General features: G+C 29.4%; 1 pseudogene across 1 annotated transcript in view; it reads left to right on the forward strand.

Annotated features, from left to right (window-relative positions):
- Positions 1-26,780, forward strand: part of LOC143236769 (filamin-A-like) — a 99,019-nt pseudogene that overhangs the window by 16,501 nt on the left and 55,738 nt on the right. Inside the window, exons 2-14 of the transcript XR_013019743.1 lie at positions 7,189-7,378; positions 8,115-8,180; positions 9,378-9,591; positions 10,291-10,408; positions 10,818-11,008; positions 12,624-12,778; positions 13,641-13,769; positions 16,003-16,132; positions 18,828-18,916; positions 20,566-20,788; positions 22,796-24,331; positions 25,307-25,528; positions 26,014-26,181. The product of XR_013019743.1 is annotated as a filamin-A-like (transcript). The remainder of the gene's footprint in view (positions 1-7,188; positions 7,379-8,114; positions 8,181-9,377; positions 9,592-10,290; positions 10,409-10,817; positions 11,009-12,623; positions 12,779-13,640; positions 13,770-16,002; positions 16,133-18,827; positions 18,917-20,565; positions 20,789-22,795; positions 24,332-25,306; positions 25,529-26,013; positions 26,182-26,780) is intronic.

The following is a 26,780-nucleotide window of genomic DNA, read 5'->3' on the forward strand; positions in this document are numbered from 1 at the left end:
GGGCTTAAGTCATTAAGTCTATTTCATTTTAATTTAAGTGTGTATATGTGTAATAAATACAGCAGATATAACTGAACTCTTTTAAATGAATGGCGAATGTTATTATATTAAGTTATTGATAATATAGTTCTATTAATTCAACATATCTCAATGTACAATAATCAAAATATTAATGCTGGATTCAATGCTGAATGAAGTAAAAGGCTCACAGATGTAAAACAACAAATCTGGAAGAAGTATCCCTAAATCAAAGATTGGTTCAAAATGTAAATCTGTTAAAATAAGAAGAAAAACAAAATGGCTAAGGTTAAGTCTTTAGAAACCATTGTATTCCAGTAAAACAGCTGAATTTATTATTCAAAACAAACTTTAAACACAGTAAATTATTCAAACTGTGACATCATGGCCTTAACTGATATTAGCCGTCGTGACATGTAGTCGTCCTTAAAGAACCTTTGACATCGCAGGAATTTATACTCACGAAATAAAAAATGAAATGAAATATCTAACATATCGTGTTCCATAAACATTTCTGTGTATTGTATATGTTTAAATATATTATTATTATTATTACTACTATAAAAACATGACTTTTTAACGATTACGTATATATGTTAGATTTTTCTTCCAATTTCAACAAAGGTAAAATTGAAAGGAGAATCTGTGTAGAGTTTATTTTCCCTGATTGGCTGTACCCACTTCGGTTTTATCAACTAAAGGTTCGTTAGCACAGCTTGGGCTGGCAAATCAAAGAAATACAGTTAGGCCTCTTATTGAAACAAAACAACATTGATGACGTTTTGATACCATTAAAGATAGTCTCTGATTTTTACATTATATTTGTTTTCCTGTTTATATAAATACTTCCAAACACTAAAAGGGCAAAATTAATCACAGAAGTAAGAAGATTAAAACTTTTCACGATCTTTCATTTTAGTTCCGTATAATTCAAGACTGGATCATCTTGTGATGAATGCGTCAAGCTAGATCCTTGTAGATCTTCAAAGATTAGATAATTTCTTGCATCAAATGATAACTATGACTCGAATCACGGGTTCAATGAAATTAGTTTCTTTTAACGCAACTGTGAATATAATTTGCTGTGTAGTTGGTTCTTTGAACCTGACTGTCATGAGTGTGTAATAAGTTTATCACAACAAAGTGAGTAAAATAGTGCAGTTTCGTATTTAAAATTTTACGCTTGGTACCTATGTACAAATAATCCAAACATAAGTGTTCTAAACACTTTCCACTCAAGTAACCATCATGGATATTACAGCATAGCAAAGTGTATTTGCTGATACAACCAGCTATTATTATAATTATAAAAGTTTTAAATGTTTTTTTTTAATTGTAATATCAGGCTAACTGATATTTATTGTGTGCACAAGTTTACGAACAAACGAAAACTTTACAATCATAGACATTTTTCTGCGTTTTAAATATACTTTCAGTGTTATAAAAAAAAAATGCGCTAACTAGCCCCGTTATTGGGGTCTTCACCTGATTTCGGGGTTGTGTAGCCTTTTCCCGCTGTAATCAGCATAATATAGACTGTGTAAGATTTTAAGGAGTATAGTTTGCAATAGGCTAACGAATCTAGGATTAGGGTAGAAAATAAGATTTCATTTTATTAACAGATAGTAAATTGGAGTAAAATTTGATAACTGGCCTGGAAAGATCACTGAAGTTACTATTAGCTTTCTGAACTAATTTCGTACAATATGAGGGCAGTGGATTGTTGCATTTTCGTCTATTAAAGTTTAAACGCAGCATTGTACAGTAGATGCGACTGATAACTCTAGATCAGTTTTTTTCATCCTTTGTGATATCTGTGGTGGGCAGAGCACAGGTAGTTAGTCCACTGTGTAGCTTTGTGCTTAATGTCAAACAAACCTTTGCGATATTAGGAACCGGCTCATTGCCTCCTAAAACTATCGCGCCCCCTAAAATGCAAGTACAACGAAAACCCATTATGAATTACCTATGAAAGTTTTGTCAGTTTGTTTGTTTTTGTGGGAAACGGATTTGTGCTTGTGAAACGCTACTCTATATGTTAAGAATGTGTTGTGTATGGGAGAGGTTGTAAAAAATTGTATTGAAAATGTGCGCGCATTCATATAGGAGGATAATTATAAAACAATATCTAATATTAAATATATCGAGAACACCACCAACCAAATTCAAAATTTGTAAACATTCGAGATTCGTAATCTTCAAGTTCAAATCTTTTTAGCAATTCCCAATCTTTCTGTTGATATTCTGTTGACAAAATATTTAGACAAAATTCTGTAAATATTCTAGAACCTCTGCTGACAGCGCTTTTAAGGGTTATTTTTATTTGAAAGTATCGCGGAGGTGTGTAACTCTGTGGGTCATTGTCTTGAGGTTGATCCAGTAGTTCATCCTGGTCAGTGAATCACCGGAAATTCTTTGTTTTTCTCAGTATTTCCAATTCAATAAAAAACAATTTATACATAATGCTCTCTGGGAAGGACTTTCTAGCGGTCGAAGTCGTGACAATCGAACTGAAAACCTGTTCTTGCACTTTTATCAGTTTCTTGTCAGCAGCGCGTGACTTCTAATACTTATTGTAGAAATGTGCAGCAAAACTAAGACTGGGAAACAAAATATATTTACATCACAACAAAAGATTATTACTTTGTGTTGCGATGTTTTTATACGAGACATTCATATCAATAGCCTGAAATACGATATTAATTTTCTGATTTCATTCAAGTTAAGCCTTACGAAAATATTTTAATCAAAATTAATGTTGTTGTTTTTTTTTTTTTAAGAAGGTAAATACACAGCAGCTGCTAAGCCTTTGTGTCAACTGTAGGCAAATTCTTTTTTACTTTTATTGTAGACAAAATTATTTGATACAAATATTGAAATCAAATCAACGCATACGGATGTTAATACTTTCTTGCTATCCGCAAGTAACATTAATTAGATACAACTTTTGTTTTCAAATATTGTAACTTATGCTTCTTTGTTTCTGAGAGGAACTGAGAAAAACAGTTAATATCAGTACATTGTATTGTTTCCACACCAAACTAACTCGAGTTAAGATGTATGTTAAGAATGGTACTTAAAGATCGTAGAAACAGCGGTATGCACTTGTACAAATACCATTACGACATGTGACTGGATTATTAGTTTTACGCATATAAGGTTATAAGATTACGAGTAGATCATAGGTTAAACGTGAATTAGAGAAAAAAAAAAAGTAAGAAATAATAATTTTACGGCTGTTTACTTTAAAAATATATTAATGAAATTGGTAATGCGGTATGGAATAGAATTCGCTGTTTTGTAGGATAAACTTAATATAAAAAATCAGGACTAAATCATCTACAAAATAAATATTACCAAGATCATACATTTAGAAATTTTTTTAGTTATTGTGTTATTTCCAAAATGTTAGTTTTTATGTATTTGTGTCAATTGCATGCTAGAAAATATATAAATCAAGCGTTTTTTTTGTTTCCCCCCCCCATTATAACATTGTCTTTGATATGCTTGGCAGGCTTACCGTTTAGTATTTTCTTCGTATATGAACAATAGAAAGTAGTAAGTATGACTTCCTGTCTATCTCTGAAACGAGGATGAATTACCGCTGTTTTGCAAAACTGTTCATTTTTTTATTGGCACAATTTTTTAATATTAAGTAGAGGGCATGATTATTTTCTCTTTTTTTGTCTTGCAGGAGTTAGTTTGAACTCTCTCTTGTTACAGGTTCATTCTTTTACTGAGAGCATTACATCAACGTTTATACAGTAAATTATGCAGTTATGAAAGAATAATTTATTGCAAAGCAGCTTTTTCTCCATTCTACCAATTTTATGTTATTCGGCCTTTTATCTCTAATTTTCATTGCAATTGTCTGTTTTATTTCCACTACACTGACATGTTGTAGCCTAGAAAAATGTGGGTATTAATCACGCATGTACTTGTAATTGTATTGCTATCAAAAAGTTTACTAGTTTCAAGTTTCGTCTATGTAATGAAGTACGTGATTCGCAAAGGCCTGGAAAACTCTCTGAACTATATCTGAGCCATTGTGAAAACTCGAAATTTAGTTACAATTGATTTTGCCTTGTAATTTTGCAGAAAAACTTGAATTTGACAAAACCTTGTATGAAATTCATTTAAGGAGTATTAAACACTTAAAAATTTATGAAAGTGCATTCGAAGTGTTATTTTATTTTATTATTTGTTCGCTTTTTGTTCTTTTTACAGAAAAAAACGGCAACAATAAAAAACGCGTGTAACAAAAACAAACATTGCTACTAGAAACTAGCATGGCGAAAACGGTTGTCATCCAGAATTCTTTGTATTTATAGCTGTATCAATGATACAAAACAAACACAACAACGTTAGAGTGTATTTTTTTATCATATGTTGTTTTACAGTACTATGCAAAAGTGTTAGGACAAGATAATATTTTGCCATTCTTTCCATTTTATAGGGCTAATTCTTCCATAACATTTCAGTATGTAAGTTTCAACACTATGGTAATGCTTCACTGATCCCTGTTGACAATTTAATGAGCCACGGTGATAATACTTATCATTCTTTAAAATTCCCATATACTTGTACCAAGGGCATGTCATAAGGGTACTTTCTGCTTGAATGAACATGTTGATCAAAGTTAGTACCTGGAATAACTCTCATGTTACCTTCCTGCAGTGTCTTAACTATATAGAAAGGAACTAGCATATGATACCAGTATATGCCAAAAGAAAGCAATTTTAATAGCATTCAACTAATAAACTTGATAAAAACAAGTGTTCAACATGTATATATGTATGTGTGTTTGACACGTCATTCTCAAAAAGCGTAGAGAATTGTGAGTAAAGCAAAGAGTTTACATAAAAACTTTACGTGATGCTATTTGGGCTCCGATATATTGCTTGAAATTCTTCTCAAATACTCTCGGATATATTCTATATTATGCGATCGAAACAAGTATATTTGAAAAAGTAAAGTAAAAGGCAGAACCCCTAATCTCAATATTGATGTTAAGTAACTTTGTTTATTCATCCTTCGGGACAGAAGGAAAACTCGCTGATTTCAAGCATGAGATAAACAACCGTGTATCAAATGACGGAAAAGTTTCCAGATCTACAATATCAGGAAGACTCGGCGATAATGGAATATTTGCTTGTGTACTATTTAAAGAAACTTTTACTTCGATTTCCAGATATTGTCAAGAGACTGACATTTCCAAAAAAATACTCGTGATAAGCAAATCATAGATAGTCCATTGTATAGCTTTATTCTGAACTTCCAATAGTAACATCATAGTATACCCAATGGTTTGGGCATTATTGGTAAAGAATTCTGTACTACCGAGAAGATAATGACCCAAAACACTCATTCAACCTATGCAGACGTCTGTTTTTTTTTCTTTTACTCATTATTACGCGTCTAAGGTAAACATAGCATAGGGAAAATAATTTTATCTGTAAGCATAGACAGTGAGAGTTTGACAGAGGTCGATTTTTTACAAATATCAATAATACTTAGTTTTTATAGTTGGCAAAGGAAAGAAGGAAGTAATAGTTTTATAATTTCAAGATTCCTTTCAATATCTATTTTTGTTTTTTTTCCTTGTTATAGTAACTTAAACTTTACAACTGGCGTTTACTTTTGTTTTCAGATGTTTAAAGGTATACCAAAACGAGCGATAATTCATATACCAGTATATAAGAAAAGTCAGGTTTTTTGTGTGTTTTTTTTTTTAAATCCTGAAAGGTTACCGTGTGACAAAGGAAGTACATACATACACCTTGTTCACAAGCATGGAGTTTGGACAAAGAGCTGTCCCAAAACTAAGTGTTCGATTCAAGGTTGAGATACTTTCTACCTGGATAGAGTCCAAAAAGGAGAGAATAGTTGTGTTTATATTCAATTTGATCTCGGTAACAACTAACGAAAGGAGCGGGTAGGGGTGCAAAGGGGTGTTTTCATGAATTGTAGAAAACCTGTCTGAAACGAGGGCATGCAAGGAATGTGAAGCCCTGTTTTCTCGTAACTTGTCGAAGGCCGACATCACCGTGCACTTTACACTGTGTTACGTGTGTAATACTACACTTCGTACTGTATTTGTATAAGTTGTATCATAAAAATATTAAACTGTCTGTCATCTTTGACATATAATAATAATAATAATAATACAAAGATGTACTTGGTAAAAATTGTTTCATTAATAAAGGCGCAACGCACTACTGTTTTAAATACCACTTTTTCAAGCTAATTAATAACTTCAATCGGAACTAGTTATATATTCAGTGAAACTAACAATCAGTGGCAGTTAGTATAGTTAAATAAATACACGTTTCTTAGATTTCTGTTTGTAATGATTAAATTCATTCTTCCGTAACAATATTCGGGCTTAATATTTTTGTGTGTAAACATTTTTCGTACTAATTATTGTAGGTTCTGCCAAGAAGAGTTCGTTCGAATATTGAACAACTTTAATTTGTTAAAGGAAATGACATGATAAAATTAAATCGGTTACTATTGAAAATTTTCATTCTTATTGTGGAAGTTATTTAAACGAAGATGTAGCCTAAACTGTTTTATATCCAAATTAATAAAACTGTATTGAAGTATTCAAAATGTAGAGCAAAGAAATGAATAATGCACTGTTTGTGGACATTCACTGTATTAAACTACATTGGGTAAAGAACCATTTACACACTCAGTTGTCTTTGTATTAATGTTTTATGAAATAATTTAAAACGATTTTTAAGGTAGGAGGATTAGTTAAGAAATTATTTTCGTTATAATGACAAAAGAACAACAACAACAAAAACTTAATATATTTAAATACTTGTTTCTGTATGTCCATCTAATGTTTTTCAACGTTTCATTTTTAACTGGGTATTTACTATTGTATAGTTATTTGACATATAAAACAAATGTCATGTTTGAGCTCTTACAACTGTCGTTAAGCAATAAGCTTGACTACTTAATGTTGAGAACTATACATCAGAAACATTAAATATTGATATAAGTTGACCACTCCCCTTCATATTTTCCATTAACGCTTTAGTAAGCTGGACACACTTTATACAGGGAGTTTGTTTTTAAGTCTATTATACTAGCGTTTAGCATAAATTGTTTGAAATTTTTGACTTCTTAGTATTTTCAATAATATTATGATTAATATTTCAGGTAATACTGATATAGTAGAAGGAAATCTTAAGCTCATCTTAGGTCTTATATGGGCGTTAATACTGAGGTATCAGATTGGCCGAACCAGCTTCCCCCCAAAAAAATTGATGTTAGCTTGGCTCCAGGCAACATTACCAGACCTTAAGATTACGAACTTCACAACAGATTGGAACAGTGGTATAGCACTGAGGTAAGTGAATTAAGTAATATTACATATTGTGCTTTCTTGAGGTACTTATTCCTGCACTTGTTTTATGAATGTGGATCTGTGGAAATTCTTGAATTTTTGCTGTTTTTTCTTTGAATGAAAATATAAACAATAAATAATTTTAGTCTTGGATTTTGTATTTTGGTTTATAATTTTGAATCGAACATTTTTCGAAAAATTTTGTATTAAAAAAACAATTAATTACAGTTACCGTGTTATATATTAAACTTCTATATTGCTACACAAAAAAGATACAAATAATATATTTAAAAAATCAACATTTTCCTCTCTTTATTCATGTATTATATTAAATGGCATAATTTTACAAAAACTTATGAAGATATTTAGAAATAACAGTGTTAATAATATTATTAGCTTCTTTTGATATCATCATCATAGTGTATAACATTTTTATATTGTACAAATGCTCAATCTGTTTTCCTGGCTCCAAAGAACCAAACGCTTCTGTAGTTTATATCTCTACAAACGTCTATGATTTCTCCCTGTGATCTTGGTTAAAATTATAAAGAAAACATCAACCATATTTTAAGACATGAAAGCCTGTTTAATTTTGTATAAATATTTATATTTTTCTTATTAAAACAATGTGTACATTGCTATACAGATTATAATTTTTATCTATGACATTTCTCTTGTAATAATTGTTATTCAGATAAATGTGACATCATAAGCTCATTAATTTACTTCTTTCTTCCAGTGCTTTAATAGATTATTGCTGCCCTGGACTCTGTCCAAACTGGAGATCACTGAACCCTAGAGAAAAGTAAGTTTTTCCCTCTTTGGTTAAGTAGAAATAAAATTTAGAAAAAAAAGCCATTAAAGAAGAATGGCTATCTCAGTTTCCTTGTTTGAATTATTTGCAAATCTTCTAAACTGTGATTAAGCTTTGCTTTAAAAACTTCACAGTGAATTTGATAAATCTGAAGATAAAAAAAAAAAAGTTGAACTTGGTCTTTCATATTGACATAAGACTATAACTTGATAAATCAATTACTTCTTTTCACTCTGTGAAATTAGTATATTAGTAAAGCAGGAGGCATTGGGAAAGAGATGTAATTTAGCTAAAAGAGACACACAGGCTAGAAATCCCATTAAAAATTTTGATAAGTACAAAGAATAAGTTAGATTTTGTAAAAAGAAAATTTAAAAAAGTAGGAATAATGTTCTGTACATGATTGGTTATAATATGGTTAACATTTCAACCAAAATATTGGGTCATGCTTTCTTTCTTTCATGGCACTTGTCACAAATATTTTATTTTCATGTTTTATTTTGACTGACACCTGTGTAATATTTCTTTAGGAGAGAAAAAAAATTTTTGTCATCAAGGTTCAGTGTTATATGTTGTTTTTAAGATCTGGAGAAATACTGCCCAAAAGCAAGCTGTAAGATGAGACAGCTGATTTTAATGTATGAAATAATGGTGTAAAGAATTATAAGGCATATATTTTACAATATTGATATTTTATAATTTTTTTTTCAAAGTTTATTTTCATTCAGAATTTTTGTTTTTAGGGTCAGATAAAACTCTCACTATTTTGAACACGATAATTTTAATAGCATTTTATGTTCTGGATTTAAAATTATTATGGACTGCAGCTTCTGGGAGTAATGGGTGTGGATAATGTGGTCTTAGTGATGAAGTCTAAATCTAGTGTAAAACAAATCTTGTGTTATTTGGGTAAGTTTAAGCAATGATCAGTTAGTACAATGATAAGTTTAGAGTTAAAACTGTTCCATTTTCTCTTGAGATAAGTGTATTCAACAAAAGTTTTGATTATAATTTACAATTTTCTTTTAAATTCTTATTGTTTTGCATGTATATGTATAAAAGTTTGTTATTGAAGAAAATTGTTGATCTTCTAGGTGAATCAAACCACAGATTTTTTTTGTCTTTAAATATTTATTAGTTTTTATTTATTTAATATGTATTGATAAAGATTTTTTGTTGTTGTTGTAGGGAGAAAAACTGTAAAGCAGCTATGGAGCTAGCAAAAAAAGAATTTTACATCCCTATGATTTTAACTCCAGATGATCTTGCAAGTCCTAATTTGGATGAGCTATCTGGGATGACCTATCTTTCATATTATATGAAGGAGGACAGTCCAGGGTACCAAGCTACTTTAAGCTGGGTTCAGAAACAACTTCCACAGCTTCACATAGAGAACTTTACTGTAATTATCGTTTAGTATAGATGGTTCTCTATATTACTTTCTAATAATGTTTTCAAAATATAAATTTTGAAGTAAATATTCATTAAATATTTTTTAAAAGTTTGAAAATATGGTCTTATGGGTTAATTTTATGGCTAACATGAAATTTATGAATTACTTTGATTTTACTACAGTGTTCAGAAACTTGGTATTTCACGAGTAACCAATAAGATAAATAATATTGGAACTAAGCCAATTTTTTGCATGATTTATGGCTCAGTTATGCATAAATGAAAGCTGGATTAGTTTATAATTGTGTGTCATGTGAAATACTTTACTTACATCCACATTCAAAAAAGTGGAGTGCAAGAAGGTTACTTAGTTGTACATAGTAAGAGCTCTGCAAGTAAATTTAAGTAACTCCTAAAATTTTACTTGTTATCAACTTTTCAGTTGTTAATCTCAAAATAATCAACTTGAAAATCAATTACATAGAATAAAATTTATTAAAAGTATTATTTTATCAAATTCTTACTAAGTTATTTAGAACTTTAAATTACAGTACATTTTAGATAGAAGTTGTGTATCTTTTGATAGTACTTTCAAATCATTTTCATTTGCTACATATATTAAAAACCTTAAATTATAATTTGTATTGCAAATGTAAAAAAAAGTATGAAATATTAGTAAATATTGAAGTTTTGTTCAAAATTCTTTTAGACTGACTGGAATGATGGGTTGGCATTATGTGCATTAGCACAATCTCTGGGAGCTACTATTAGGGGTTATACAAATCTCAGTCAAGATCACTCTCAGTGGGAGAAAAATTTACAACAAGGTAAGAATGTTAACTTTCTAAGCTAATTTTTTTTTTTGTTTAGTTTGGGAAAATGTAAGGTGCTTTAAATAGTAAAGATGTTTTTGTTATCTATAATTATTTGTAAATTGAACTGAATGCTTTATCACCCATCTCTATTTGTTTCTGGGTATTACTTGATCGTACTAATTTCTAATGAATCAAGTTCACTAATGCAAAAAAGAAAAGTGATAAAACAGGATAAATTTTACTAATTTTAAATGACTACTTGCACATGAAAGTTTATAAATAATGCATTCACTATTGGGAGTTCCCCTTTTCCAAGTTAGTTAACCACTACCCAAACTTTAAAGTGAAATCTGGATCAGTAAGAAAAATTACCTAATACTTGTAATTTGCTTTAAGCGTGATCTTGTAATACTTCGTTTAGCTATTGCTGCGGGAAGGAACCTAGGAGTTGAACCATTACTGAAAGCAAGAGAACTAGCAGATATAGAAGTGGAACATTTAGGAGTCATGGCTTATGTAGCACGTTTTCAATGGGTGAAGCCGTGCAAGAAGCCTAAAGAATATATCAGAATAAAAGGAATTGATTTAAACAATGTCCACATTAATAAACCTGTAAGTTTCAAAATAAGCACTTATAAATGTTTACTGATATCAACATTAAAAAAGAAGGAACTTAGCATTTTCTAAAACTTAATAGAAATAGGCAAAAAGAAAAATCAAATTATTAAAAAGGGCATAAGTAATTAATCTAAAAGTTAAGTTTGGTTAGTTTTAGCATAAAGATTCATATTGGGGAAGTGAACCTTGCAAGTTGAGCTTATTTATTGGTAATCTATAAAAGAGGTTAACTCCATTGTATCATTACATGAATATCATCTAAATACTAGTTGTTACTTGCATATTTTAAAGATAAACTTAATCACTTTATTGTGAAGTAGTTTAATATGTTTGTTATTCCCAAACATTAGGTTTATTTAAGTTGTTAGTAGACTAAAATGGTTAACAGTAGCATAGGTGTTAAGCACTTATAGTTTATAGAGTGGAATTAGTGAAATGAGTGCATTTTATTTATTAACTAAGGATTGATATGTAATTTTAACCCCTTCCATGTTTTAGGGTAGTTAATGGATCTTATGGATATGCTTATTTGACTTACATACTCAAGTAGGTATGAGTGAAGTACATTCTAGTTTTATTGGAAGAGAATGGAGTAGAGAAGTTTATCACCTAAAAATCTTAGGTTTACATTTTCTCTTAAGTGATAGTGACATTGCTTATCATCATACATGTACTTTTAGTATCATGCGTGTTGCTTATATGAAGCCCTATTCTAATCTCGTATGTTGAACTAAAACAACCAGTTCCTATTGCCTTGTTCATGAAAATTAGGTACATATCAAATAAATGTAGTTTTGTATATTACATATGATACTTGGGTGCTTTTAAAATTGTCCTGTGAATAACGTGAGGCGTAAGGCAGGTATACATTTAAAGAAGCTAATAGTGAAGATAGTTAATATGCTTGTATAGTTTGTGATGAGAAATTGAAGGCTATCATATGTAGAGTAGAGGAAATAGGTTGCAAAATAGTGTTAACAGTGGGAAATGTTGCAGCAAGATTTCAAAAGGATATTAAGCTTTTTACTCAAAGGGTATAATATATTGTTAGTAATGATTTTCGGGAAATTATAAACAGTACTGTTATGGCAGGAAGCCATGAATTTAATTTAGTGATCTTGGTCTTTTCCATGGGCAGATGAGGAACTGTGGGAAGGAAGGATAACAAAAGGAGGAAGTACTTCTGTTTTGCTTTTTATTACTGTGTATACTTTTCACATTTCTTATTTGATAAGTGCAGAACTTGTTATTTAAAAGCATGGGTATTTTTCAACCAAAAATATGATTTAAATATATTTTTAACTAAATGTATGATTAAAAATATTTGTTTCTTGTTAAACATTTTACTTAAAGGCAAATCACTGATTTAATGCATATCGAATTCTAAACAAGCCAATACAAAAATTCCAGTGGTACTATGGTACCACATACAGTTTTGTAGTAAGTTATGGGAAAAAAATAGACTAATTTGTATAACTGGTGATTAAGAAGAAGAAATTCTAATTACTTGCCATCTTCAAAATGGAAATATATGAAGTGATGTTGATAAAAGTTATATGAAATGAGGGTGATAAAACTAAATATTTTTTTTTATGTATTTTGTTCATAGGCACATTTCAAAATCCAATTTCTAGATAAATTTGTGGACCAAAAGCAACTAAAGGCAGAGGTTCGAAGTTCAAGTGGAAAAATTGAATGTCAGTTAAGTTTATCTCGTAATGGAGGAACTGGTTTTTTATCCCTAATGAAACAGGAATGCACGATGTAAGAAGAAATAAAATATTAATTGTATTTTTGTATATTGTTTTTTATTTTGAAAAGGTTTGGTAAGTTAAGAATAATAAAAAGTAGAACGACTGTACTTCATTCAGCCATTAAAGTTGTCTTTTATCACAAGTCCATGAAATATTTGTTTAAATGAATTGAAAAGTGTATTTTTGGAGTAGATTAACTGATTACTAGGAATAAAATAAAAATAAAATAATTCCAAGCTTGTAAAAATAATAAAAGTATTAGCTGAATACAGTGTATTTTTCATACTTAAGAAAAAAAAAAAATAGTATGTGTATTAAGACATTTATTAGTGTATCTTTCAGTAAAATAAAATATTAAAAAAAAAATTCAGTACAGTTCCATTGTTGTTGCAATTTCTGGTGAATTTTAAAATAGGAAGTTTCATATAATTATATATTTACATAGGAATTTTAACATTAGCTTTATAATAATAGTGAACTCTAAATTCTCTGCAATCTTAGTAATTAATGCTAGACAGAAATGGCATTTTAGTTATATTTAAGGTATCATAATTTTGTTACTTAAGCTTGTTTTTAGATGCACGTATATTTAACGTAACTGTTAATGAAAATTATTATTAAAAGTTTAAAACTGTTTTTTAAAAAAATATGTCAAGATTGTCAGTTATAATCAATTGTTCTTTCAGGATTTTTTTTTTTTGTTGTTTACATTTACTTGTAGGTCGTCAAATGTAGGTAAACTTTTTAACTGCTACATTTATTTTAGTGCTTAACATAAAAATGATAGCTTGGAATAGTTTGTTTTTTTTTTTGCTGTCTTTCAAAGCCAACTATCTCCATCAAGCTCTGAGTACATTCTTTGTTTTCTACAGTTAATAGTTTATAACAAAGAAGACATTATTCCTGGTTGTTCACTGAAAATAATGGTCTATCCAGAGCTCTCCAAGATTCTATACTCAGGAATTGACCCTTGTGCTGTTGGGTCTATTGTGGAAGTTTTAGTGAGTTTGTTACTAGAATGTTCCTTATTCTGATAATATGATTGTTTTGCATAATTATGACATTTATTCTAAATAACCAATTATAAAATATGCTATAAGAAGAAACCAGTCTATGTTATTAATGCAGTGTGCTCAGATCAGAATGATATTTCATTGCTAAAACATTAGTAATAACTGTTGAAAAATAAATTAACTGTTTACATTAGAACTAAAATATAACTTATTACTAACACTATGCAACAAAATGTTTACTTTTTGTTGTTCCTGAGCAGAAAATGTTATTTCCCAATTTCTCAAAGTAAATGGAAAAGACTTATTTTTCTCTTCAAACTTTACTTTTGTGACCTGGGAGCATATAACAAAAACATGATAGGAGACTATATTTGAGGGCTGATACGTGAAAGTGATTTACATTACAGTTGTAAATCTCAAAAACTACTCACTTCTAAACATCTTTGCTCATTTTTGTATAACTTTAGTATAAATACATGTAAATCTTGATTCATATGTTGTTTTATTATTGTTTGAAAGGAATAATGGCCATTTTCTGTACTTTTACAACATAAGCAATTAAGAAATAACACATACTATCCAGGAACAAAATTTATGTTACATAGTGTAATCATAGAAGACCCTTCTTGTTTCTGATATTTTTAGCTAGTTAATCATATTTGGGTAAAAAATGATCATGAAATTCTAAGGACACAACAATGAAGGAATCTTGATTAACTGAGTTTTATGTTGCTTCATATTGTTACTGTGGTAGGAGGAGGTTAGATCTCTTTGACTGTGATTATGCTTGTTCTTAAACAGAGTGAAAATACATACTCTTGCTTGATAATGTGATAGTTCTGCATCTTAAGTTTGCTTGTAAAAATTTTCATTTCTACTTAAAAATAAGAATACTGGAATTTCTCATTAGTAATTTTTAGCTGTTTTATTGGTATTATTCATATTGTGTTTATTGTATTTTCTGTATTACAATCTGCACCTTTATATTAGTTGCAGGGGCGATTTTCAGGGATTTAGTTTTTTAAGATGCATCTCAATATAGGTTGGATCCCTGAGATCTTAAAAGTTTATCATGAAGCTGTATGACATGTTTTGGTTATTTATTTTATTAATACGTTTTTATAAGTAATGTTTTTATTGTTTTGCATAAAGTAGACATATTGTCATGGTTCTTTATTTAATTTCTTCCACTGGTAACATGGTAACATTAATATGGACAATCGCTGTATGATTGAAAAAGTCGTAAATAAATAGTACGTAAAATTATTTTGGAGAAAAAAAAATAGTGACTTGTACAAATTAAAATATGATATAATGTATTTCCTAGCATATTACATTTGGTATTTATAGAGTTAGCTAAAGCCCAAGAGACAACAAAGACTCAAATTTTATAGAACTACTATGAAGCTTGGTAGTATCCTCCAAACCTAATACAGATTCAGTGTTTATTAGTTTTTTCAAAATCGAACAAATATCTTGCAACAAGGCTGAAGGTTGCACCTTATGTGTGATTTGGATATTTTCAAGTAGTTTCATCACAGTAAATGTATGGCATGTGATGAATCATTTTACTAAAGCCAATATTGATAATTGATATGACAGTAAAATATAAGTTAATATGTATCTGTTGCATGCCTTATACATTTTGTTTGTTTATACAAGTAAAAATATTAATGTGAAGTATTATAAGCAATAGCTTTTCTTATGTGTAAATAGATGATAAATTTTTTTTTCTGTGATCATACTTATAATATATGCAGAAATATATATGTGGTCTCTATTTTTGCACTTTGTAATATTCATGGAAAAATTATCAAATTAACAAAATAAACAGGCTTTATTTTGGTTTTCACATGTAAATCACTGTAAGATTATTAGTTTTTAACTGACATAATAAAAAAAATCAAACAAGACTTATTTCAGATGTCAAACAAATCTTGTTTTTATAGCTAACAAGATGTCAAAAGTTGTAGATGATTTTCCACAAAATTAGATAATAAAATTTCAGTGGTAATCCTTCAGGTTTATAATAATAATAATAATACAAATTGGGTACAGATGGGGGCAGATGTACAGATAACTAGGTCTGTAGCTCAATTTTTAACAATAAACTAACAAACCTTACATTTAAAATTTTTTTTTTAAATAAATAACAGTAGTAATATGACATATCAGTTTACATTCCTATTTAAACTATGAAATTTTGATAATTTTTATTTAGATTAATTCCAATGGTGCTGGTGGTGGTGATGTCTTAGTGGAGGCAGAAGCCCCTAGTGGAAAAGTGTGTAACTGTCCTGTGCTGGAAGACAAAGGAAACTACACAGCTGCATTTACTCCAGACGAAATAGGTACAAAACACATTATTGATGATAAATGGCTAAGTTTATTCAAGTATCATAGTTTAGTGTTTATTTATTACTACCAATGAAGAACAAATTACAAAGTTGACTGTGTAACATAACTTATTGTTATTGTCGAAATAAAGTATCAGTTTTATGAATATTGTAAAATAAAAGGAGAAAAATATTGTAGTAAGTTTTCAAGATATGATTTATGTCTTTTACAAATGAAAGTGCAAAGTATTGATATACTAGATAATTGTAATTCCTAATTTATCTTTTTATACTTGAAGTAGATAGTCATTGAAAAATCTTTAAATCTTAAGTGCACAGATGTGTGTTAAAAAAAATTATGTAATCAAGTTTTCATGTGTATTACTATGTTTTGGTTTATTTGTTAATGATTACAGTGTTCAAACAGTCACATGATCTTTGTAATATTATACTTGATATTGATATTTGTTTTGTTCTGTTTTTCATCCACTTCATGTGTCTTTCTCCTTAATGTCAGAAAAAAACATGCCACAGCTTAGAGTATTAAAAAAATATATTTATTCAAATAAACCAATGATTGACGTAAAAACATTAGTTCTTGTTGATAATAAGCTCTATTTTGTTTTAACATCATTGTGTACAATTAAACTGTACATTTGATCAGTATTGATAAATATATCCAAATTACTTGTTTTACTGGTTGAAGCATTGTGATTGGTCACTTTACAGATGGGGAGGGGGATTACTAGGAGATCAGGGACATTTGCACCAGAACAATGTAGCACATAGTCATAGGATGTGGTGTTTATGGTATAACTTCTTAAGAAGTAGAGATTGGTATGTTAACTACTGCTTGTTTCTACTTATCCCATGTTTCTTTCACTACCACCTACAATATGAAATTTCGCAAAAGTGAGGTGTATCTAGCTCATATTCACTCTAAGTTAGTACAAGTCTTATCTGGCTACTACACAATTTTGGTCAAGTGAATGTGTGTTTATATGTTACCATTGCAAATGAACTTTGACATTGTATAATTAGAATGCATCTATTAGTGCATCTGGTGCACAGGTGATTAAAAACAAACTTCACAAGGTTGGCAGTGTGTGGCATCAAATGTTTCACAGAATATATCTAATTCATTCTTGTGGCTTTTTATCATACACATTGAGACAGAATTGACAAATAGTTGTCTGTGTTATGATGGTATGCTTTCTTCATATGTTTGAACAATCACACTTTTGGTTTGGAAACAGTTCTGCATTCTGTAAATGATGTTTTAAGATGCTTGAAGTCGTCTTTTAAAAGCCTGATTTGATTGTCCAGCTTCAATTTGTCTGATTGTATTTCAATAAAGTATTCAAATGTACTGTGGGAGGTAATATGCATTACTTTTATACTTTTTTTTTTTTATCATGTTGTAACTGTCCTATTACAAATTACAATTAACTTTCTTCTTTTAATCAGTGTTACTGCTTTGGAAGAATGCACTAAAATATTGGCTTAAACATCTACATCCAAAATATTATAGTTTCCACAAAGTTAATTTGGTACAAAAAAAGAAAAAAATTAATGTGTAACTAAAGTAACTTCTTTCAGCACTAGTTTAAATAAAATTTGAGGCTTTTTAATTTTATAATTAAGTGGCATATCTGTTTCTTTAGCAAATTTGAGTCAATTTCTCTGTATTTGTCTCTTATCAAAATTTATTATCTTGCAGAGAGTGGCAAACTTCACCGATTATTTGATGAAGCTATTCTCATTTTAATTTTTAATTTATATACCAGTAAGTAATAGTACAACAAGCTCGGAAGACTATCCTATATTAACATACAATTCTTTCTTTGACAACTGTTGCTGTCATACAATCCAGCTGAAGTAAATCAGTCATCCACTCTTCTACATTCTGGGCATAAGTAGAAACTTAATTGCTATCATTGTATATAAGCTAGCCTCCCTTACATGCACTTGTTTAGGTTTTTTTTCCATCAATTTTTTCATAGGAAGTGTAAGAAAAGTTATTGAGCTATCAAATTTATATGTTTAAAAGAAAAATCAAATACTGTATCATTTGAGAATTTTCATTAGCATGTATGCATTGTTGACTACAAGAAAGCAAGGTTTAGTGCAATTACAGTATGTAAACATGTTGGAGGTTAGACGAAAGTAGCTGTTTGAGTTGATTTGAATATGCTGATAATAAAAATTCAAAATTCATTACCATATTAATCCCAGTATTGTCCAGAGTACTAGGAAGCAAGGTGATTATATTCTTGTTTTATGATATATGGTATGTGTGTGGAAATGAATATGAATTTGTGGCAATTAAATAAGGTTTCAGACAGAACTTCAGTTTTACTGTGTTTGAGGAAGCATTTCATCGAGAATTACATGGAATAAGATTGTGTTTAATGGACAGTGGTAAGTCTCCAGATTTATAATGCCAAAATCAGGGGTTCAATATTACTTTGGAAACAGCAGATAACCTGATGTGGTTTTCCTATAACATACTGTATATACACATTCAATAGACAACTTCTAATTTCAGTGCTCCTCTCATTATAGCCTGTATTTGAACTTCATGTGTTGTAGAATGTTGATATAGTAATTTGTGATGAATTGGAAATGTATCGCGTTTGCCCCTTTATTTGGGAAGGAATGATTTTACTTTTTGAAATGTTCTTAGTGTGATATTTATTTCATGATACAGGAGAGTGGAAAATATCAGTGACTTATTCACGTGAGCACATACAAGGAAGTCCATTTTTATGCTATGTTTATGATCCTGCACAAATTAAGGTATGTTGTTATGATAAGCACCTGTTTTTTGTGCTTTTAATCATTATTAATAACCAACTATAAAAAGAATATTGACAGCCATATTTTTGTGCAAGAATTGTTATTTATTTTTAAGAAACATTTTTATAGCCAATAGTGTATCAGGCATGATTTAAATATAGACCTTATTGGTTTCCTGATCCAAAATGAATAATTTTAATCCAAGTTTTGCAGGAAAAGAATAAAAAATGTGAAGTTACTTCTGGGTATTTTTTCCAAAAATGATGCTTATGTTTCTTAATAATAGTTTTTAATGTTTATATTTTTTTTAGAAAAATAATAGAGAATATATTTTAAATAACGTTCAGTCTGTTTGATTCCTTAAAAAAACAAAAAACGAACTTGTTCTTTAACTTTAGGATGTATATGAGATGTCTGTTGGACCTAGCCAATAATCTTATTTTCTTTGCCACTTCAATACACTATCCTTAAGCATTTTCCAATAAGCAGAAAACAGTGTATTTGTCAATTATGATCAGTTCAGGAAATTAAATAGCTTGTGTTCAGTAATGTGTGTGCATAAACAAACATAAAAGTATGTTTTATTTTCTATTTATGTTCAGACCTAATAAATACACTGTTTATGACAAATAACTTGTTTTTCTTGCTCATTTCCTGTGTAATATAACAAGGGGTCTGCGAGACTCCCATTGTGCATTTGTTTAGATTGTTACACATGCATCATAATGTTTAACACCTGTGAAATTGATTTTATTGTGCTGCTATATGCAATTTTGACAAGTACTAAAGGTTGAATGCATTCATTACAAGTTTCGTATATCAGATATGTTTGAACCTATAAGTGACAAGACAAACAGTTAAAAAAAAAAAGAGGTCCCAAATACACTTGTTGTTTGTTTTAAAATGTTTAGACCAGGCACAGCCTGATGGTTAGGGTTCTTGATTTGCAATTTGTAAGTAACAGGTTGAAATCCCCATCACCAAATATGTTTAACCTTTTCTAATGGTCAATCCTAGTATTTGTTGGTAAAATAATAATGCAAGAGTTAATAGTGGATGTTGACTACTTGCCTTCCCTCTAGTTTATTACTGTTAAATTAAGAATATTTAGTATAGATAGCTCTCAAGTAGCTTAGAGAGAAAAAGTAAACCCTTCAATTTCAGGAGTTTAATCTCAAGTTTTAGATTCTGATGTAAACCAAATGGTTGCACTAATGCTAAACTTTTGTATAAAACTTGAGTTTAAACTATACACATGTTTTTCAAAATAAATAAATTGTGATAAGTCATATCATGTATTGCACATCTAACTAACTTTTATTTTCTGTTTTCATGAAACATATGACCATACTTTCTAATTCCAGCAATTTTTCTATTCATTAAAAGACAATTGTTTATTGATTTAACCATTTACTGGTTATACTAGTGCTAAACCATCTGATTATTTAATAAGTCTAAGACTATAAATATAAGCATGAGAAAAGTGTTACAGTATTTAGGGTATTATTTTTCAGTCTTAATCAAATATAAACTATTTATTTAACATCAGTATTTTGCTAAATTATAAAAACCATAGGAGAAAGAAAAAGCCTTAAGAACACTTATCCTCTTTCACTTTATTCTGATAGTGAATTTACATTGTATTGCAGTTGAAAGGCTTAGAACAGCTGGTCTTAGGTCAGGAGTCTACCTTCACATGTGATGCTAGTAATGCAGGTTGGGGAGAAATGAAAATTGATATTCAGCATAATGGAAAAGTTGTACCTTTACTAATTGAAGAACGAGGAAATGGAATCTACTTTGTAACATTCAATCCTACTCAGTCTGGAACATACAGTGTGAGAGTGACTTTTAATGGCACTGAGATTAAAGGTGAGTCACTTGATCAAATAAACTTTCTTCATATGAGGTAAACCATTTTTGTGTATAGGTAGTTTCTGTTCATTTTAGTTTGTAGATCAGTCATTGTATTATTTATTTTCCTTTATTTTGAACACACTTCTGATTTTAGGCCTAATGAATAAAAGTCTTAAGTATAATATATTAACTTATTTTTCTGCTAGATTTTATACTTTTAAATTAATTTTTTAATTATTCTTTCCATTCATATCTTTTGATAATGTCTAGTAGATTACACATTTTAATGGTATAACATTCAGCTCAGGATAATACATAAAAATAGTAATTTGTTTAATTATTGACTTATGTTTAACACTGCATTACATATTGGAACTTACTCGATGCACGGGCTATCTTGGATATGATTTTAAAATCCTATATTAAAGCTGAAACGTATATATTTTTATATCTAAGGTTCGTATGATGTTAACCATTGTTTTACTTTCTCATTTGTTGTGATTGCTTTCGTTGTTGGTCACATTTACAAGTCAAGGTTTGTTAAGCATTGTGATGTGTAGCAAAATAATCTTTTCTTTTTTTTAGCTCTGTGCTTGCTTTGTATTACTTTATTTAAAAATTATCTTGTTTTGATAGATTAAGGGCTGTGTAAGATACATTTAAAATCACAGTTGATACAACTAAATGCTATCCTTTCTGGCAATATAAAATATATATTCATGTAATATAATCTTTAAAAATGGACTACAAAATTGTTAAGTAACCCTAGCATTATTAGTTGAGTGAAGGGCCCAAATAGTTCTTTCAACCATTTTTTCGAATAGTATATATGCACCAAATTGAGGGACCTCAACTTTGTTAGTTATAGGTTGTCTAATAATATAAAGAGTCTAACTTTTGAAATTTTAACTTTCAGTAAATAGTCACAATATTAGCATTATATGCTTAAGGGGTGACTTGGTCGAGCAAACTAATACCCATTTCTCTTCTGATGAATGACTGAATACATTTTCATAATTGTAAGAAAACGAGAAACTTCCACCATTATAAATAAATGTAGGAATGTTATAGGCTGTTTAGTTCATAAAGGTTACATGCACAAGCACAGCAAGTAAATGCGCATACATGCACATGCGCTTAAACACACTTAAACATAAACATGCGTAAATGCACACTGAAGATTGATATATCAAGTGCTAGAGAATGTGAAGTTTAGGTTATATAATGCTAGAAGCTCTTTTAGGACTTATAAGCACTGTAAGTTATAATTAGAGAGCTTAATTTTTTTTATTTTTAAATACATAGCTCATTATGCCAAAACCAGATTTGATGGGTACAACCAACACAGCCAGAATGTGGCTTTGTAATTAACAGTACACAAACTCAATTACATTTTTTAATAACTTGAAGTTGAATATTTTCTTTTTGATTCTTTTTCTAACTTTTTGTTGTCCAGGTATATTGACAAGTTAGTTTTTAAGCTCAGTTGTTTTATTTGTAAGAGTCTGGGCTCAAAAGTTTTGAATTGTTTATTCTCTTTAGTTTGTGGAAATTTTAAAAAATATACAATGATTTTTTTGTATTTTCCTGGTATCAACAAGATTTGTAATGTAGAATAGAGAGAGAGAGAGAAAAGTGATAAATACAAGTCTATAAATTCTTTCCGCAGTGACAATCATATGGTTATCCTGCAGTATAGTAGCAAATAATTTCAAAATTTTCTTTACAAATATTTAGAATTGTAAGGGGCACAAGTACCAAGAATTATTGAAAGGAAAAGCTACAATTCAAACGAGAACTATAAGCAATAGTATAATCATGTTAATTATAGTAAAGACTTTTATCATATGTTTGTAAATTTGAATATGATATTTTATATTGGTTAATTGCTTTTTTAAAGATTTAGACTTAAAAACTGGTTGGGGATAATTTTGTACTTTTAGGTAATGAAATTTTTGTCATTTGTAATTTTTGTATTTTATTTAATTGGTTCTAATTCACTTTTGTGTTTTTGTGGAACAGGTTCTCCTTTTATTGTTAATCTTGCTGGTGCAGGAACATGGCGTAGAGAACTTGGAAGTGGAAGCAGTTTTGTGCTTGGTACGAGGACCAGTGGAGACGGATCCCCACAACGTCCCCCTGTACCATCTAGATCGTCCAGTAATCCTTCTCTCAAGATTATCTCTGAGAAGAATCTGAATAGTGCAATAAGCAATCATCAAGGAAAGGTTACAGCAGAAGTTAAAGCAGTGTCAACAAAGCAACATGACATTTTTTCAGCTTCCAAACATAATGTTATTCAGGCAGTGAAAAACAAAAGTAACCAACAAATTCATTCCAAAGTGGAACAAAATCATTTTCAAAAAATGACAGAAGAGGGTCTATCTAGTTCTCAAATAGGTCGAGAAGTGATAGGAATGTCATTTGAAGAACGAGCCGAAAAAATTAGTAAGGCTTTATCTGCTTCCCGGGAAGATATAGATCTTTCCAAGTCAACATCAAAAGATTACAATAAAGGAAAATTAAAATCTCAAGTAAATAAATCACCTAAACCGAAAGTTTCTCCTTTACATGATGCTTCGTACCCTCATAAAGTGAAATCTGTAGAAGATATTAGACCAATAAAGTCTCCAAAGTCTCCACCACCACCTCCACCTCCAAAGAAACCCTCTAAAGTAGATGTAATGACCAGAAGCTGGGGTTCTCGGGAGCCTCCCAAGATATCAGTCACCAGAGACATTCAGCTTGAAGGATCAAGGCAAGAACTTGGCGAGACATCACCTAATGTGCAGATGTCAGTAAATACATCATCTATATCCCAACAAGAGGAAACGGAACACAAGTCAACTGGAATAAAACCTGAAATTAAAATTCAAAGTAATGTTGATTCAACAAAATTATGGGAAAAACATTCAAGCTCAAGTCAGGAAGAAGATGTGTGGAAGATTACCAGCAAAAATAGTATTCTTGATGAAGAAACATCTACTATTCATGCTAAAAGTAAAATTCCTGTTCTTCTAAGAAATTCTCCTAGTTTTTCAACAGTAGATGGTAGAGGTGTTGCTCATGTCAATGTCAGACATGAAGAAAAAGAAAGACAGTTGAATCCAAGTGGTAAAGAAACCCATGCTCAACAAAAAGATATCAGTCTTCAGCATTCAGAGGTTCTGTCAAAATCTTCAACTGCTGAATCAGCTACAATAAGAAAAGAAAATATTAACTTACAAAAATTAGATACATTGCTTTTATCAACAAAATCTGAAATGAAAGAAACTTCCAACATTTCTGCAGAACAATTGTCTTTAAATTCTGTAACTAATGAAACCACAAATCTTCATAAAAGTGAAAGCCAAACATTTACAAGTCACTTGTCAAAAAGAGAGCCTCTTGAGGAGACGTTCACATCGTTACCAAATTCTAAAAAGGGAGAATCTGTTGATTTCAGTCATGTTACAATTGCTGGTAGTGGTTTAAAGCTTGTTCCTGTTAGAAAACCAGCTACTTTTATTTTAACAGCAAATGAATTTGAACAAGATGACATTGTTGTCTCAGTTACAGGTGTAGTATTCATTCATGTTATTTATATATTCTTTTGGAATGCTAAACTATTTATCAGAAGTAACAGTTGTTAAAGCCATTAAAGTGGTTAACCTAAGGCTTAGCATTAATAAAAATACAATTGATAAAAAGTCTTATGTTTAAGGTAATTTTACTATAATGCTGCTAGACCTGATATTCTTAGTGTATTAAATGTGACTCTTTCAAGTTTAATAATTGAGCATTTGTTTTTCAGTTTTAGGTTTTTATAAAACAAAAGTTTAATCTGTTTTGCTTGTTTTCTAATATAATTAAATTAATGGTGTAAAAAGACAAAGTAAAACATTCAACTATATTATACAGTGATGAAATTTTCACTTAGGATACTTGAATAAAGCTGATTTTTATATTTTAAAAATATAAAAATCTGCTGGAAAACAATAACTAATATATTCAACTATATTATACAGTGATGAAATTTTCACTTAGGATACTTGAATAAAGCTGATTTTTATATTTTAAAAATATAAAAATCTGCTGGAAAACAATAACTAATATATTCTTAAAATACAGGCTTGGGATGTATTTTATATAAACACTTGATAAATATTCGTAAAAGTAATAAAACTAACAAATTGCATATGCAAATGAAATGAATAGACTAATCAATAAGAAATAAAAGTATGAAATTGAACACAAAAAATGTATGTTAAAAATACATATTTCAAATTAGTTTGTTTTTTTTTCTTGTTCTTTCAGTGTTTTTATTTTAGCTCCACATTTACTTTTGTAAGTTTAGTAAACAGTACCGAACAGAATCACATTTTTATTGCAGTAAAAATTCATCTTCTATGATATAAATATTTTTCAAATGTTGCTTTATTGATAGAAAACTGCAAGAGTGAGACATGCAATTTATTAGTAAAATTTCATTTGTTAGCAGAGATATTGCAAATAAATCATTAATCTTAAAAATAGTTTTGGTTCTATTCATAGCACCCTCTGGAAAGGATATTCCCCCTAGACTAAGCAGTGCCCATTATGGGCAGTATGAAGTTGAGTACATTACACCAGAAGTAGGTGAACATAAAGTTGATGTGAAACTTTGTGGAAAATCACTACCTGGTAGTCCTTTCCATTGTTTTGCTTTTGATGCAAGTAAGATCAAGTTTGGAAAAGTTTCTAATGGCTTCATTGGAAAACCTGTTGAATTTGAAAGTAAGTTTATGTAATGTTTATTTTTCAGTTGATTAGAAATGAAGAATTTTTAAAATATACTAGTTTAAAAAGTAATATCATCATATGATTTTAAAATTACCTGAAATAAATAGCAAAGCTAGTAGGTTTTACGTAATCACATGGAAAAATTGAGATGTTTATTAAATTGTATATATATATATGATACCATTATGTATCATGGATTTCTTTTCTAAAGTGGATTTTCTTTTTTTAAACCATGGTAATATTAAATGGGGATAGTTTTTGTGTAGTATAACATTAAATAATCTACTAGTGTTTATATTTTGACATTTGGTAATAGATAGTTACTGAAATATTATCTTTTCATTAAGAGAAAAGAAATGTAAAATTACTCAAGATTCAAGTTAGAAGGGAACAGTGATCAGCTGTGTTATGAGCTTTTTAGTAATGGGATGTTTGATTTTGTTGTAGTAATATTTTTGTTAAAATGTTATACATTATAGTTAATGGAGCTGAGGCAGGTTCTGGAAATCTAGAGATACTAGTGAATGGTGGTCATGTCACGAGTCAGGTTAAGAGTCTTGGCAATCATCGTTTTTTAGCATCTTTTGTTCCTCATATGGCTGCTACACATACTATAGACATGAAGTTTAATGGAGAAAAGGTTCCAGGTATTATTACGGCTTGCAGCTGTTCTTACACAGTTTGTTTTTATTAGCCTTTGGCAATATTTAGCTTAGCGATGTTGATAGTACTACTACTAGAAAAACGTTTATATAAGTTTTTTTTGTTATTTATTTTAAACTGTTATTATTATTGGCAAATATTGTATGTATTATTAAAGTTGTAATAAAAAATTTAGTTGGCAAGTTTAATTACATTATATAATGTTTCTGAAAATTTAATATAAGGATAAAAAATGATTCAACATTTTCTCTTTTAACACTGTTATTCTTTCACAAAGATAGCATTAAAAGCTTAAACTCCCATTTTTAAGATTAAAAACAACAGCATAGTAATAACTATTTATGATTTAATTGTTTGAAATACACACTAAAATTTTGACTTACTTAAATAACTATACAAGAATATAATTTAAAAAATAAAACTTTTTTCTCAGTTTCATCATTACAACTTCATCAGGATAATATAGTTCATGTACGTCAGTAAAGCTAAACTTGCAAGTAGTTTCTTAATTAAGTTTATATAGAATAGAAATGATACTTGAGTATGTGCACAAATATTCATTAAACAATAGTAAATGAATTGT

The sequence above is a fragment of the Tachypleus tridentatus genome, chromosome 13, assembly GCF_004210375.1.
Source record: "Tachypleus tridentatus isolate NWPU-2018 chromosome 13, ASM421037v1, whole genome shotgun sequence".
Classification (NCBI taxonomy): Eukaryota; Metazoa; Arthropoda; class Merostomata; order Xiphosura; family Limulidae; genus Tachypleus; species Tachypleus tridentatus.